Raw genomic sequence first — 14,046 nt, forward strand, 5'->3', positions numbered from 1 at the left:
TCATGTATTTCTTTGTTTACATATATGTGTATATTAATATGCGCACACATATTATGTATGTATAGGTGTATTTATATAGATACGTATATGTATATTTCTATATATGATAAAGCACTTTATTAAACTGAATTTCTGTGACAGTTTCTTGTCTCAGAAAGAGTGCTAGAATTAATTTTTCACTTAAAATTCATATACCTGTTTTTTTAAGTTTTTGGGTTTTTTTGTTTCTTTGTTTTTGTTTTTGTTTTTTAGTGTAGTTGACCCATGATGTTACATTAGTTTTGGGTATACAACATAGTGATTCAACTTTTCCATACTTTATACTGTGCTCCCCACAAGTGTAGCTACCATCTGTCACAACAAAACACTGTTTCAATACCATTGACTATATTCCCTATGCTGTACCTTCTATTTCCATGAATTATTCATCCATAACTGGAAGCCTGTACCTTGTTTTCCCCTTCATCCATTTTGCTTGTCCCCACCCCACTCCATGTGGCAACCATCAGTTTTTCTCTGTATTTATAGGTCTGATTCTACTTTTTGGGTTTTTTTCTTTTCTTTTTTTTTTTTAGATAGCACACATGCATGAAATCATATGGTATTCGTCTTTCTCAGTCTGACTTATTTTACTTAGCATAATACCCTGTAGGTCCATCCATGGTTTCACATACCTGTTGATTATTTACAGGAAGGATTTTAATGACAGATAAAATATCCGGGGACAAACAATAAATAGGGTTCAGAATAGGCAGAGGAAGGAAGGGAGTAATGTTCAAAAACACTGACCTGGAGAAACCTCTGTATTTGAAACCAAAACTTTCCTCTGCATTTTATAGTAGTCAAATTAAAAGGGAAGCAACACTGAGTTGCAATAATCTCATTAGATAACAAAAGAAAGCATGATAACTTACTAACAGGACTAATATTTTTGCAGATTCTGATGTCTAAGAGAGATGTCATATAAGGAAAGTACCTTTAATCATAATTTTGCCGAAGATGTGGAGGACATTCAAATGGCCATGTTCATATAGCCAATCCTTACATCAACCCTTAATGAAAGTCAAGAAAAAAAAGGTTAAAGCACGGTTGTGCCAAGGCGGTTGCAAGCTCAGTAAAGCAACCCATCCCAGGTGTATAGCTGTCTAGCACTACAAAGTGTAATGCCCGAAGTTCCTAAACCTCCCACAAAAGACCACCAGAGTCGTGAGTCAAAGCCAAGCGGCAAGGGTCGTTTATTGCAGGTTCGAACCTGGTCCTCTGCGCACTCGTCGCCGGTGACGCAAGAGGCCCCGATCAGAGTTAGTATAGGGTTTTTATAGACAGGGACAAACAGCATAGGTGAGGTTTCAAATTATGAGGGGCCTGATTAGTCGATTTTAAAGTACGGACATTTGTGGTTTTCTGATTGGGCGTCCTTTGTCTGTCCTTTGGCGGGAAGGCTTTGTCCGTTACTTGTGGTGGGAGAGAGAGGAAAAAAAAAAAAAGGGGAAGGGGATAGGTGAGGAATGTGCTAAGCAAGCAGGTTTACAGAAGCGAGAAACGCCGGTTAGTTTATGTACAACCACTCATTCCATTACATATCAGACTACATTTAGGAAGGTTTACAACCCATTCTACTACACAGCGGGTTACATTCAGGAAAGGTCTCACAATGCTCATAGCAAACAGCAAGCAAAACAGACTTCTCAGCAATTGTATTTCTTATCAAAGATCCATAATAAGCAGAAAAGAGAACCTAGCTTTAAACTAAGGTAGGGCTGTCATTTGGATTGTTCCTTTCAAAAGAAACCAGATTTAGAGCATTCACACACATAAATGAACATTGCATACAGTACAGTGGCCATATGTATCCACTAAGATAGGGGATGGGTATAAAATGTGATAATAGAAATTCCAGATGGGTTAAGATGCACTTCTTTGTAGTAGGAATTAGGAGATAATGCAAACAGCAACTAAATGGGGAGGGGAACTATTCAGTTTTCAGAAAAAGAAAAGCACCCAGGTAAATGTGTTTGGGTATGGATTTATGTGTCAATGGCACAACCAAGTCTTCTCCCTGGGAAGACTTAATTTGATTTGTTTATTTCTTAGAGTCTATGGCCAAGGGAAATCATAATACTTATCACCCAAACTGGGACTTTGGGGAATGCAAGGGGGCTTCGATTAATTATGATGCCAAGAAAATAGACATAAATTAGGATTGTCTTAGGCATATTGGACTCAAACTGTGATTGCAGAAAAATTGGTTTGCTTTCAATTAATTAGCTATTTAAATAAAACTTTTGATGTCTATTGCTTCTCTCTGAGGTGTTTAATTTACAGATGATTTAATTAGAGCTCTGTTGCAAAACTTTGGGCAGAAAAGAGTATTCACACTTTCAGCTCTCCATGCCCAGGATACTCTTTCCTGGATTATTTTCATTCTTCAGTTCACAGAGAGATCATCACTTTCTTACATAAATCTCTTCTGATCCCTCATTCCAAAGTAGCCCCACAATTGGAGCTCCAAAGTAAATACAGAGAAGAATGCTCTTTTCAGTGGTGTGCGAAGCCATAAATGTAGAAGAAATGGAATAGTTAGAAAAAACATCATTCTGAAATCTTCATAGCAATAACCGATTCAGGCAATAATAATGTTTATTGTCACGGGCCTTGTTTGGTTATAATTTTTTGGATATGATTAGGACTTTTTTTGTATTCCTTTTTTTGTAGTAGTTAAATGTAAAACCAGGGGGAAAAATGTGTTTAGAAGTAGCATCTGCCAATCAGACAGGAAAGATTTGGAGTCATAATCCAAGAATAGGATTGACAAGAGGAGTCTAATGACTTCCCACAAATTGAGAAAAAGAAATTCAACTTTTCCAAGCAAGAAAGTCTCCATTAATTTATTTTTCTATGTTGAGGTGGGAACTACAGTTAAACTAACCACTGTCTTTCTATGCTGTTTTGGCAATTTCCTATGTTAACAGTGTATCTTAGTAATATGTTTCCTTCTTTAACTCTTTGATAAATTCTCTACTAAAATATGAAGTGAGGCCATCAGAGTTGGAAAGATCACAGAGTTTATGGATTCACAAATTGTGAACTGGTGATACTATCTTGTCATACTCTTCTTCCAAAGGATTTATATCCCATTAAATTGCCTCATAATGTCCTAGGCAGCTTTAAAATTTTAAATTGATATTAAAGATCATATATACATACATGTGTTATGGGTATGTATAGTTGTGTGTGTGTGTGTGTGTGTGTGTGTGTGTGTGTGTGTCTGTGTCTGTGTCTATGTTCTGCTGTTTATCTTCTGGATCATTTACTTCAGTGGTTTCTAACACAGGTACCACTGTACCCTAATGGACTATGGAATTAATGTAGGCTTTCCAAAATAAATCTGTGTTTGGCTCATTGCCTAAACACCAAATTAATACCTTTTTTTATACACAGTTTTTCAGTGGTGTAGAGATGCTATTAGGATAGCTAAAATCCATTTTTGAAAGTGTTACATAATTCATGGCACCAATTTGCTATGTACTTTTATTGTTTTTTTTTAAGTTTATTTTATATATTAAAATTTTTTTAATTTTATTTTTTATTTTTTAAAATTTACATCCTAATTAGTTAGCATATAGTGAAACACTGATTTCAGTAGATTCCTTAATCTGCTTACCCATTTAGCCCATCCCCCCTCCCACAACCCCTCCAGTAACCCTCAGTTTGTTCTCCATATTTATGAGTCTCTTCTGTTTTGTCCCCCTCCCTGTTTTTATATTATTTTTGTTTCCCTTCCCTTATGTTCATCTGTTTTGTCTCTTAAAGTCCTCATATGAGTGAAGTCATATGATTTTTGTTTTTCTCTGACTAATTTCACTTAGCATAATACCCTCCAGTTCCATTCACGTAGTTGCAAATGGCAAGATTTCCTCCTTTTTGATTACCGAGTAATACTCCCTTGTATATAGATACCACATTTTCTTTATCCATTCATCCACCGATGGACATTTGGGCTCTTTCCACACTTTGGCTATTGTTGATAGTGCTGCTATAAACACGGGGGTGCATGTGTCCCTTCGAAACAGCACACCTGTATCCAGTGGATAAATGCCTAGTAGTGCAATTGCTGGGTTGTAGGGTAGTCCTATTTTTAGTTTTTTCAGGAATCTCCATACTGTTTTCCAGAGTGGATGCACCAGCTTGCATTCCCATTTGCTATGTAGTTTTAAATAAATATTTAATTTCCACTATGATTCTGTTGAAGAATCTATGAGTCTAAGAAAATTTGAAATTTGAAAAGAAGTCCTCAACAATTTTGCCTCTGAGGAGGGAGAAAATGGAGTGATTTTGGAGAGGGGGACTATTATTTTTTAATATGGGAGGCAATATGGTAAACTGTTGATATTTGTTACAATGTTTATTGTATAGCATTCTGAATGATTAAACATGTTTAAAATGCTTTAATAATTTTTAAAAATACACCCTTAACTTGAAAATATAGGCACATTTATATAATTTAGCCTTTTATCCCAGAAGTTCTCAAAGTATGGTTCAGGGATCCCTGAGAAACTTTAATGGGGACTAAGAAGTCAAAAGTATTTTCATAGTAATACTAAGACATTATTTGCCTTTCAATCTCTTCTCTCAGAAGTTTCCAGAGACTATACGGCATGTGATATTTCAGCAGATGGAATGCAAAGGCAGGAATAAGGATCTAGTTATTTTCTATAAAACCAGCAATTAGAGAGATTTGTAAAAATATAAAACAATGCCACTATTTTCCACTATTTTTTGTTTTAGAAGACATAGTTATTTTTGTATATATATTGTTTCATTAACTTATAGTAAGTTTATCATTATTTTATTTTATTTATTTATTTTTTTCAACGTTTATTTATTTTTGGGACAGAGAGAGACAGAGCATGAACGGGGGAGGGGCAGAGAGAGAGGGAGACACAGAATCGGAAACAGGCTCCAGGCTCTGAGCCATCAGCCCAGAGCCTGACGCGGGGCTGGAACTCCCGGACCGCGAGATCGTGACCTGGCTGAAGTCAGACGCTTAACCGACTGCGCCACCCAGGTGCCCCAGTTTATCATTATTTTAAATGAATAAGTATTTTCTCAGTTTTAATTTCTTTAAAGAAATTTTTTTTCAATGTTTATTTATTTTTGAGAGAGAGAGAGAAAGAGAGAGAGAGCATGAGCAGGGAAGGGCAGAAAGAGAGAGGGAAACACAGAATCTGAAACAGGCCCCATGCTCTGAGCTGTCAGTACAGAGCCTGATGTGGGGCTTGAACTTGCCAACTGCGATATCATGACCCGAGCCAAAGTCAGATGCTTAACCAACTGAGCCACCCAGGCACCCCTAATTTCTAATATAGTAAATATAGGTCTATATAACACTGGTAAGCAAAGCTCTTGCGGATTCTTGTGCTTTTTAAAAGTGTGAAGAAGCCTTGAGACCAAAAAGTTCTAGCACACTGTCTTAGTTTATACAAATATACTTTCTACCACACTTTCAGAAGGAGGCCAACTCTAGTACTTATTTAGGGGTGCCTGGGTGGCTCAGTCGGTTAAGCATCCGACTCTTGATTTCAGCTCAGGTCATGATCTCCTGGTTTGTGAATTCAAGCCCCACGTCAGGCTCTTGGCTGCGAGTGCAGATCCTGCTGGGGGCTCTCTCTCTCCCTCTCTGTCTGCCCCTCCCCCACTCGTGTGTGCTCTCTCTCTCAAAATGAATAAACTTTAAGAAATTAAAAAACAATAAAGTTTATTTATTTTGAGAGAGAGAAAGAGAGCGTGCAAACCAGGGAGGGGAAGGGAGGGAGAGAGAGAATCCCAAGCAGGCTCTGCACTGAGAGCAGAGCCTCACACAGGTCTGGAATCCCATGAACTGTGAGATCATGACCTGAGCCAAGATCAAGAGATGCTTCACCAACATTCATGTCTCACTTATTTGGTAATTTCAACTCCAAGAACTTAATTTTCAATGTTTCAAAAATAAAGAACTCTACAGTGTTCTTAGTTTTTTGTATCTCAGAGTCCTGTATAACAATGTACATGGTAACATGAGAAAGCAAAAACTTAATAAGCATGTCCTCCCTCTTTTTGTTTCCAAAGAAGTAAATCAGTAAGTGACTAAAATTGTATTCATTGCTAACAATTTCATCATTCCTTTCATTCCGCCAAATATACCTTATCTATAACGAGGCAGTATTATATGGCTAGTGATCTTCTTCATCCCAACTTTATAGAGCTAATAACTTAATACTAGATTTCATAGTCTTACAACCTATTACTGACTGGATGCCCTCTTGACATCAATCTCCATTTACTCTCATGTTTATTAATGTCACGTATAACTCCAGTTCAACCTAATGGCTAAGAATAGACTGGATCAAATGGGTTAGGTTTGATATTTGTACGTGTGAGATGATACTCAATAGTCAAAATCACTGCTCCGTTCAGCGAGAGAATAAACGTGCTGCTTCCCCGGAAGAGTCAAGGGAAATGACTTCCACTTTTTAGAATGCTCCATTGTTAGTTTGCTGAATAAGGAAATGAGGCATCTTTGCTTAATAGTCCTTTCTCCCTGTGTTATATCTTAGTACCACTCATTCCAGAACATTAACAGGAAACACAAGAAGATGTGCAGATCCAATACGTTTTAGTTCTGAGTAAGAATGGTGGTGAAGATACCTGATACCCAGGTGGTGGTTACACATATGGGAATGGAGTTTTTTTAAAAAGCACGCTCAGGAAAGGAAAATACAGTAAGGAAAAGTTTTAAAACCACCTCATTAGAAACTGCATACACTGGAGAAGGTAGAGGGATTCACAGGTTTTGTTTTTTTTTTAATGAACACAATATGTAAATATTAGACATCTAGATAATTGCTTTAAAATTAGACATCCCAGTGTAAATATGATAGGCTTCCACTCTTCTTCCAATTTTATGAAGAAGGTTTGGAAAAATATGAGAGCACCATGATTGACATTCACCAGTTTTCTTAGAGGAAAAATCCAAAGAATAATAAAATGAATAATCCATTTGGAGAAGTCTGGAAATTCTTTACAGGCTGAGAGATGGTCCCCGATTTCAGATGTCAGTCTGTAAGATCAATTATTTCCCATGTAATCTGATCACTCGCTCTTTTCTGAGTCACTGATATACAATAAGTAAAACAACTTTAAAGTGTTTTATTTTTCAGACTGTATATTACTGATCACAAGACTCTAAATGACTTTTTTGGAGTATTGAGAGTTGTTTTGCTTTTACTCCAATAAAACTGCATGGTGCACTGGCATTTGGAATAATTAAGTTTAGGTTCTTGCTACTGTCCTGCAAATCTTGGGCTTCTCAGACTAAAATATGTCAAACTATGAAACCATGGCCACCCAAGAGCTTCAATCAGAATTTTATGCTTTGACATATTTATTTTGACAGTTTTCAGATTTACAATTTGATGTCCTAATCATTGTAAATACCTACGTGTTTAATAGTTCTTCATTTCTGATGGAGGCAAAGACCCTGAACTGAGCCCAAGGGGCTTTCCCCCCACCATGACAGATGGTTCTACTGCTGTGCATAGGAAAGAGGTGCAGTGAATTATTGTGGCCAAAGAAAGGTGTTGAGGGGTGCCTGGGTGGCTCAGTCAGTTAGGGCATCTGGTTTTGGCTCAGGTCATGATCCCATAATTTTGTGAGTTTGAGCCCCACATGGGACTCTGTTCTGACAGCATGGAGCCTGCTTGGGATGCTCTCTCTCCCTCTCTCTCTGCCCCTCCCCCACTCACATTGTCCCTGTCTCTCTCAAAATAAATAAATAAACTTAAAAAATTTTTTTAAAAAGGAAGGTGTTGAAATCTTAAGTCTAATGTGATCTGACCAATTTCCATGTTTTGCAAGGCCATTTTTAGCTGTTATTGCTGTTTTGCTACTCCTTCTTGTTCATAATATAAGTGATTATTATGTAACTGTTTATGAATTAATAGTGCATCCAAATACTAGGAGTATTTCAGACTCCTTTTGTGCTTATAATTCAAATAAGAAAATCATGCTGTCTTACAGGCAGAAGTAAGTTTAGAAATTATCTAACTGCTCATTTTATAGATAAGTAAACTGAGGCTTAAGTAAATGAATCATAAAAATAGAACTTAAATTCTTGTTCCTGAACTTTTTACTGATGGTCTTTCCCATAATACACACTGACATCCCCCCCATTTTTAAATGGAGTTATTTATCAGCCTCAAGTTTCCCATTATTATTAAGTTAGGAATTAAAGTGTAATTTAATCATTAAAATCTGTACAATTTTAGCAAAACATTTTAATAGTATTTCAGTCACACTAGTTAAAAATAGAATCCATTAAAAAAATAGATTCCATAATGGGGTGCCTGGGTGGCTCAGTCGGTTTGCCGTCTGACTTCAGCTCAGGTCATGATCTCACGGTTCGTGGGTTCGAGCCCCCCATCAGGCTCTATGCTGACAGCTCAGAGCCTGGAGCCTGCTCCGGATTCCATGTCTCCCTGTCTCTCTGCTCCTCCCCCACTCATACTGTCTCTCTCTGTCTCTCAAAAATAAAATAAAGCATTAAAAAAAAATTAAAGAAAATAGAGCGCATTAAAAAACCAGAATCCATTATTTTGAAGATGGTAAAGCACAGCTACTATAATGATCCCTTCTACACACCCATGACTATATCAGCAATTCCTTACAAAAAATAAATTTAGGTATGTATGTAGGCATGTATTGATCTTTCAGGAATGTCATCCTTGCATAAAGATGGAATCCTGAAATTTAATGTCCTTTAAAGTATCAGGAGTGATGCTCATTAACATAAATTCTATACTTAGAAAGTTAAATATTCAAGTTATGTGATGAAACAGCTGGAAAACCTGGAAAGAAGGTTTGATGTCTTCTTCCAAGGGCAGGATGGAAAGGGAGGTGTGGCATTCAGAGCCATGTTCCTCGTTTCTGTATTGGAAGATCTTGAAGCCACAAGTTGATGTTATTTTAATAGTGTATATCATTGCCATCATTTAGCATACTTCAGTTGGTATTTCCTCCCGTCTGGGTTTGTTAACATGTTCACACAGCCTGCCATCTGAGAAGGAATTTTCCCTGGCGGCCATGACCTAATTTCAAGGTTCTGGCAGACAAATGCAGGCAACTGACAGCCCAGGTTTTCCTATTTAGCATATTAATCACCTACATTGTTAGCATGCAGCCATGATAAGAGGCAGCCTGTGAAGGAATTGCCAGCCTTTCTCAAATCAGGCTGATTGCACCCCTGTAGACCTCAGATTTTCTGTGCGTAGTTTGTTTTTTGCAGGTATCTCTGAGCTTCTGAAGTTTCTGACTGGCGTTTGACTTGAACACATGCTATGTATGACAGAAAATGATTGGATTCTAGAAGATGCCAGAGTTCACTAGCATATTGCCCAAGCAGGACTCAATAGATGACTTTTTTTTCTCCCCCTTTAATTACCTTTCACACTTGTTCCTGTAATCCAAGGAAGGGCATCTCTTCTAAGAGCAGAAATAAATGCCTAGCCAGAGCCAAATGAGCCACTGCACTATTCTATTTTCTGATCATGTGCATTCTTAGTGACAGAATATTTTTTTAATTTTTTAAACATCTTTTATTTTTGAGAGAGAGAGACAGACAGACAGAGCATGAGCTGGGAAAGGTCAGAGAGAGAGGGAGAAACAGAATCCGAAGCAAGCTCCAGGCTCCGAGCTGTCAGCACAGAGCCTGATGTGGGGCTCGAACCCACGGTCCGTGAGATCATGACCTGAGCTGAAGTCGGACATTTAACCGACTAAGCCACCCAGGCGCCCCCAGAATAAGAGAAATCTTATTGAATTAGTATTCTTAAGCTTATTACTGATGTTGGGAAAGAAATGTCAGTGTTTGAAAATGTTACACAATCTATTGTATGGGAAAATCTTTGGGCTTGCTTGGAATATTTTCCTATTTTTATTTCTTGGTAAACATTGTTACATGTTTACTTTTTGCATTTATAGGCAGGAAATGAAATAGACTGTTCTTTCCAAAAGGAAAAAAAAAATGTTCTTAGGCTCATTTGATTGACTTTTAACTTGTTTGTTTGTTTGTTTTGATGGCATGATTTCGGGCCCCAATATTCTTTTTTCTTTCAAGTAGCCCGTAGGCTACTAGTGCTATCCAAAAGGAAGTTTAATAATAAACACATTGGTATTTTTAATGATCAGGTTGAAGATTTCATGTCTCTTTGAGAACTTAGCTAAAGGTCAGTGATAAAACTGATGGAAAAGCCAAGGACAGTTCTGAGAAATCACGTCCTTTTTTTCCTTTGCATGTTTTGGGTACATTTTTAGCTGTGCCTATTTTCCCTAGAGGCATTTACAGAGGGAAATAAGAAGTCACTGAACAGAGCTGTTTTGCAGACAGAGGCAGCTGACTTGGGAAGAAGGCACAAGAGTGGTCAGCTAGTAGTCAAAACGCTAAAAATTGTCTGAAGGTAAGGATAAGGTACAAGATTGCATACATGCAAGAGTAGATTTCTTAAAAACCACCAGCTACTTTGTGATGTTTCATGCTCTTATCCCCTAAGATAGCCATATTTTACCATTTTATACATAAATAAAAATGACTTCTGGGCTTATTTGATTACAGACTGAATTACTCTGTCACAGGATGACAAGGAATGACAAATAGGTTCCCCATAATGAAAAGCCTAGCAGACCCCGTATTCGTTCGCAGGGAAGATGGTAAGAGAAAACCAGGCAGACTTCCCTTCCATTCATACTCTTTCACATGTGAGCCACAGTACTGTCAATGTCCATCATGTCAATAGGTCACTTGGAAGGTCTTACATTTGGCAGGGCAATAGAAGTTTCAGGGTAATTTTTGTGGCTAGCAACCCAAGGCCAATATAGCAAAACTTGAAAGATCAATTAAATTCTAGGAAAGGTGTGCCTAACATAAATGTTGCCCACTTGTTGACATAGGTAGGAGCGTTCATCTTCTAATTAGAGCGATGACAGAATTCCATTTTCAGACTCTAGTCTTTTGAATGAAGTGGTAAAAATCATCAACATGATGGGTTTTGTTTCTTTATTAGTTTTTATAATATTTGACAGTGTCTCTGTACTTTGCAAATACTCTAAAACCACATTGGCTTTGTGTGTTAGCTAAATTGCCTGGGCACTCTTTCTGAGTACAGCTCATTCCTGGAGGTAGAGAAGACAGTGTGAGGGTTGCAAAGCCATGGGATGTAGAGGTACATCCCATTTTGGTAAACGGTACATCCCGTTTAAGGTAAACGACAGATTCCTATTTGTGGTCTCCTGTCCGTCTCATAAAAGAGGGTCAATCGCTATTTGAATTAATAAATGTATAGATGTGAATTAATAAATACATTTGTCTAGAGAGGAAGATGAGACACCTGAATTCTTGGTGACAGTCACCATTAAGTAGTGAAACCTGAGCAGCTTCGAAGTGGGGGCATCAAGGATGAAGAAAAGCATTTTTACTGTACTTAAATAAGAGATGCCATTATGTAATATTTTCAGTTTAGACTCAAAAAAGAAAACGGCTTTTTCTGCAGAAAAGAAAAATGTAAATCTGTCTCCTTCTTCACCATATGCCACAAGAAAAAAAAAAAATCACAGATGTTAAAGAGAACACAGGCTGAAGGAAGCCGATGAGCTCTAAAGACCAGAGTCCTCATTTACAGCTTAACAATAAATCAAAATTCAATATTTAACAAGCATAGTAGAGAAGAGGAAATCTGTTGTAAGGTATGCATTTAAAAAAATTTTTAACATTTATTTATTTTTGAGAGAGAGCACAAGCAGGGGAGGGGATGACACACACACACACACACACACACACACACACACACAGAATCCGAAGCAGGCTCCAGGCTCTGAGCCCAACTCAGGGCTCAAACTCACGAGCTGCAAGATCACGACCTGAGCGAAAGTTGGATGCTCAACCGACTGAGCCACCCAAGCGCTCTATGTTGCAGGGTATGCATTTAAGGTAAAGCTTACCTGCAAATACATGTGTCTCCAGACTCAGATTTGCTTTCACCTGTGGGCCTTTGAACACATTATTTCATTTCCCCAGATGTTCTGTCCTTTACTTACTCTTTCTATTGTTTTAATTTGTCCTTTAGAACTCATGTCAGGCATCGTCTCCTAAATCCTTGCCTGATTTCGTGGAGCTCCCTTCCCTTCCCACACCCCCAAGCAATGTATTTTATATATATATACGTATATATATATATATATATATATATATATATATATACGTATATATATATATATATAGCTTCTAGCACGCCACTTGATACATATAAACAAATACTTATTAGTGTTTCTTTTTTAAAAAAAAAGTTTATTTACTTATTTTGAGAGAAAGAGAGAGAGAGAGCATGCAAGCAAGGGAGGGGCAGAGAAAGGGGGAGAGAGAAAATCCCAAGCAGGCTCCGTGCTGTCAGTGCAGAGCCTGATACAGGGCTGGAATCCATGAACTGTGAAATCATGACCTGAGCCAAATTCAAGAGTTGGACATTTAACCAACTGAGTCACCCAGGGGTCCTGGTTGTTTATTTCTTATTTAAGCAAAATCTGAAATGCAATGATAAGGACACACAAAGAAATGAAGATTCTAATGCAGGCAAAGAGGATACAGCAATCACTGGATGTGTAACAAATCTAGGAAAATAAACCAGAACAGGACAGAAACTAAAACTAAAATCTATATTCACATATTCTTTTTTTTTTTTTTTTTTTTTTTTTTTACCTTTTACAATTGGTAAAGTCTAAAGCCAATGCCGTCACTAATGCATTAAAACCATCTCTTTTGGCTACCTAAGGGCTTTATTCATTTTATTTAATATTTAAAATTTATTAAAGTGAAGTTGTCTATAATATCTTGTGACTTTTAAATATTGAACCAACTGCATTTGGTTATCTGATTCTCTTTTCTTGATTAGTTTTACCAGGAGTGTATCAGTTTTACGAGTCTTCAAAGAATCAACTTTTTTCATCCTTTCTCTAGTGTTTGTTAATAATTCATTTATTCTAGTTCTTATTTTCTTCCATTTTCTCTGACTTTAATTTGCTGTTATATTTTCAATTTCTTGTAATACTCAGAACAGCCTTTCTCCTTTACTAACAAATATATCTTAAGGCTATAAATTTCCTCTGCACAAATTTAGCTGCATTTACAGGTTTTGATTTAATTTTTAAATTTCCCAACTTCCATTTGTGACATTTTTTCATTTGTGGGTATTCAGATGTACTTTTAAAATTCTAAATTGCTGACTGCTTTCTAGCTATGTTGTATTAATTCTGACCTTAATTCCACTGTAGCCAGAGAACATACCTTAATTTTATTATTGGAAATTTATTGATACTTTCTATTTCCTTAGCAAGTGGCCATTATTCTTCTATGGTTTACTGAAAAGATTTTGGAGTGTGCAATTGTGGGGTATAAGATAATATCCCAATTAGGTAAAGATAATAGCAAAGTAGGTAAATGTTTTAATTATGGCATAGCCTATATTCTTATTGACTTGTCAGCTTGTTCTATCAATCACTAAGAAAAGTGTATTGTTTTCCTTTCTATTTTTACTCTTCATGCTTTCAAATTTTAATACAATTGGAGTTATGTTATAATTTTCTAGTGGACAGATGTCTTTATCATTATGAAATACCTTTGTTTATAATAATGCCTCTTGCTTTGAAATCTACTTTGTCTGATGTCCGTATAGTTAAGCCAGCAGTTTTTATTTGTTTTATTTTTATTTTTTGTGGTTAGCACTTACATGATATATCACTTCTGATCTTTCTATATACTTATAATAAAGGTGTATTTCTTGTCAACAGTATTTAGTTGTTTTATCGTTGTCTTGGTTATGGGCCGAAATGTGTCTAATCCCCACTCCCAAATTTATCTGTTGAAGTTGTAACCCCCAGGATCACAGAATGTGACTATTTAAAGATAGCCTTTAAAGAGGTAATTATGTTGAAGTGAGGCCAATGGCAGGGAGGAGCTAATCC

Source organism: Leopardus geoffroyi, chromosome A2 (genome assembly GCF_018350155.1).
Source record: "Leopardus geoffroyi isolate Oge1 chromosome A2, O.geoffroyi_Oge1_pat1.0, whole genome shotgun sequence".
Lineage (NCBI taxonomy): Eukaryota > Metazoa > Chordata > Mammalia > Carnivora > Felidae > Leopardus > Leopardus geoffroyi.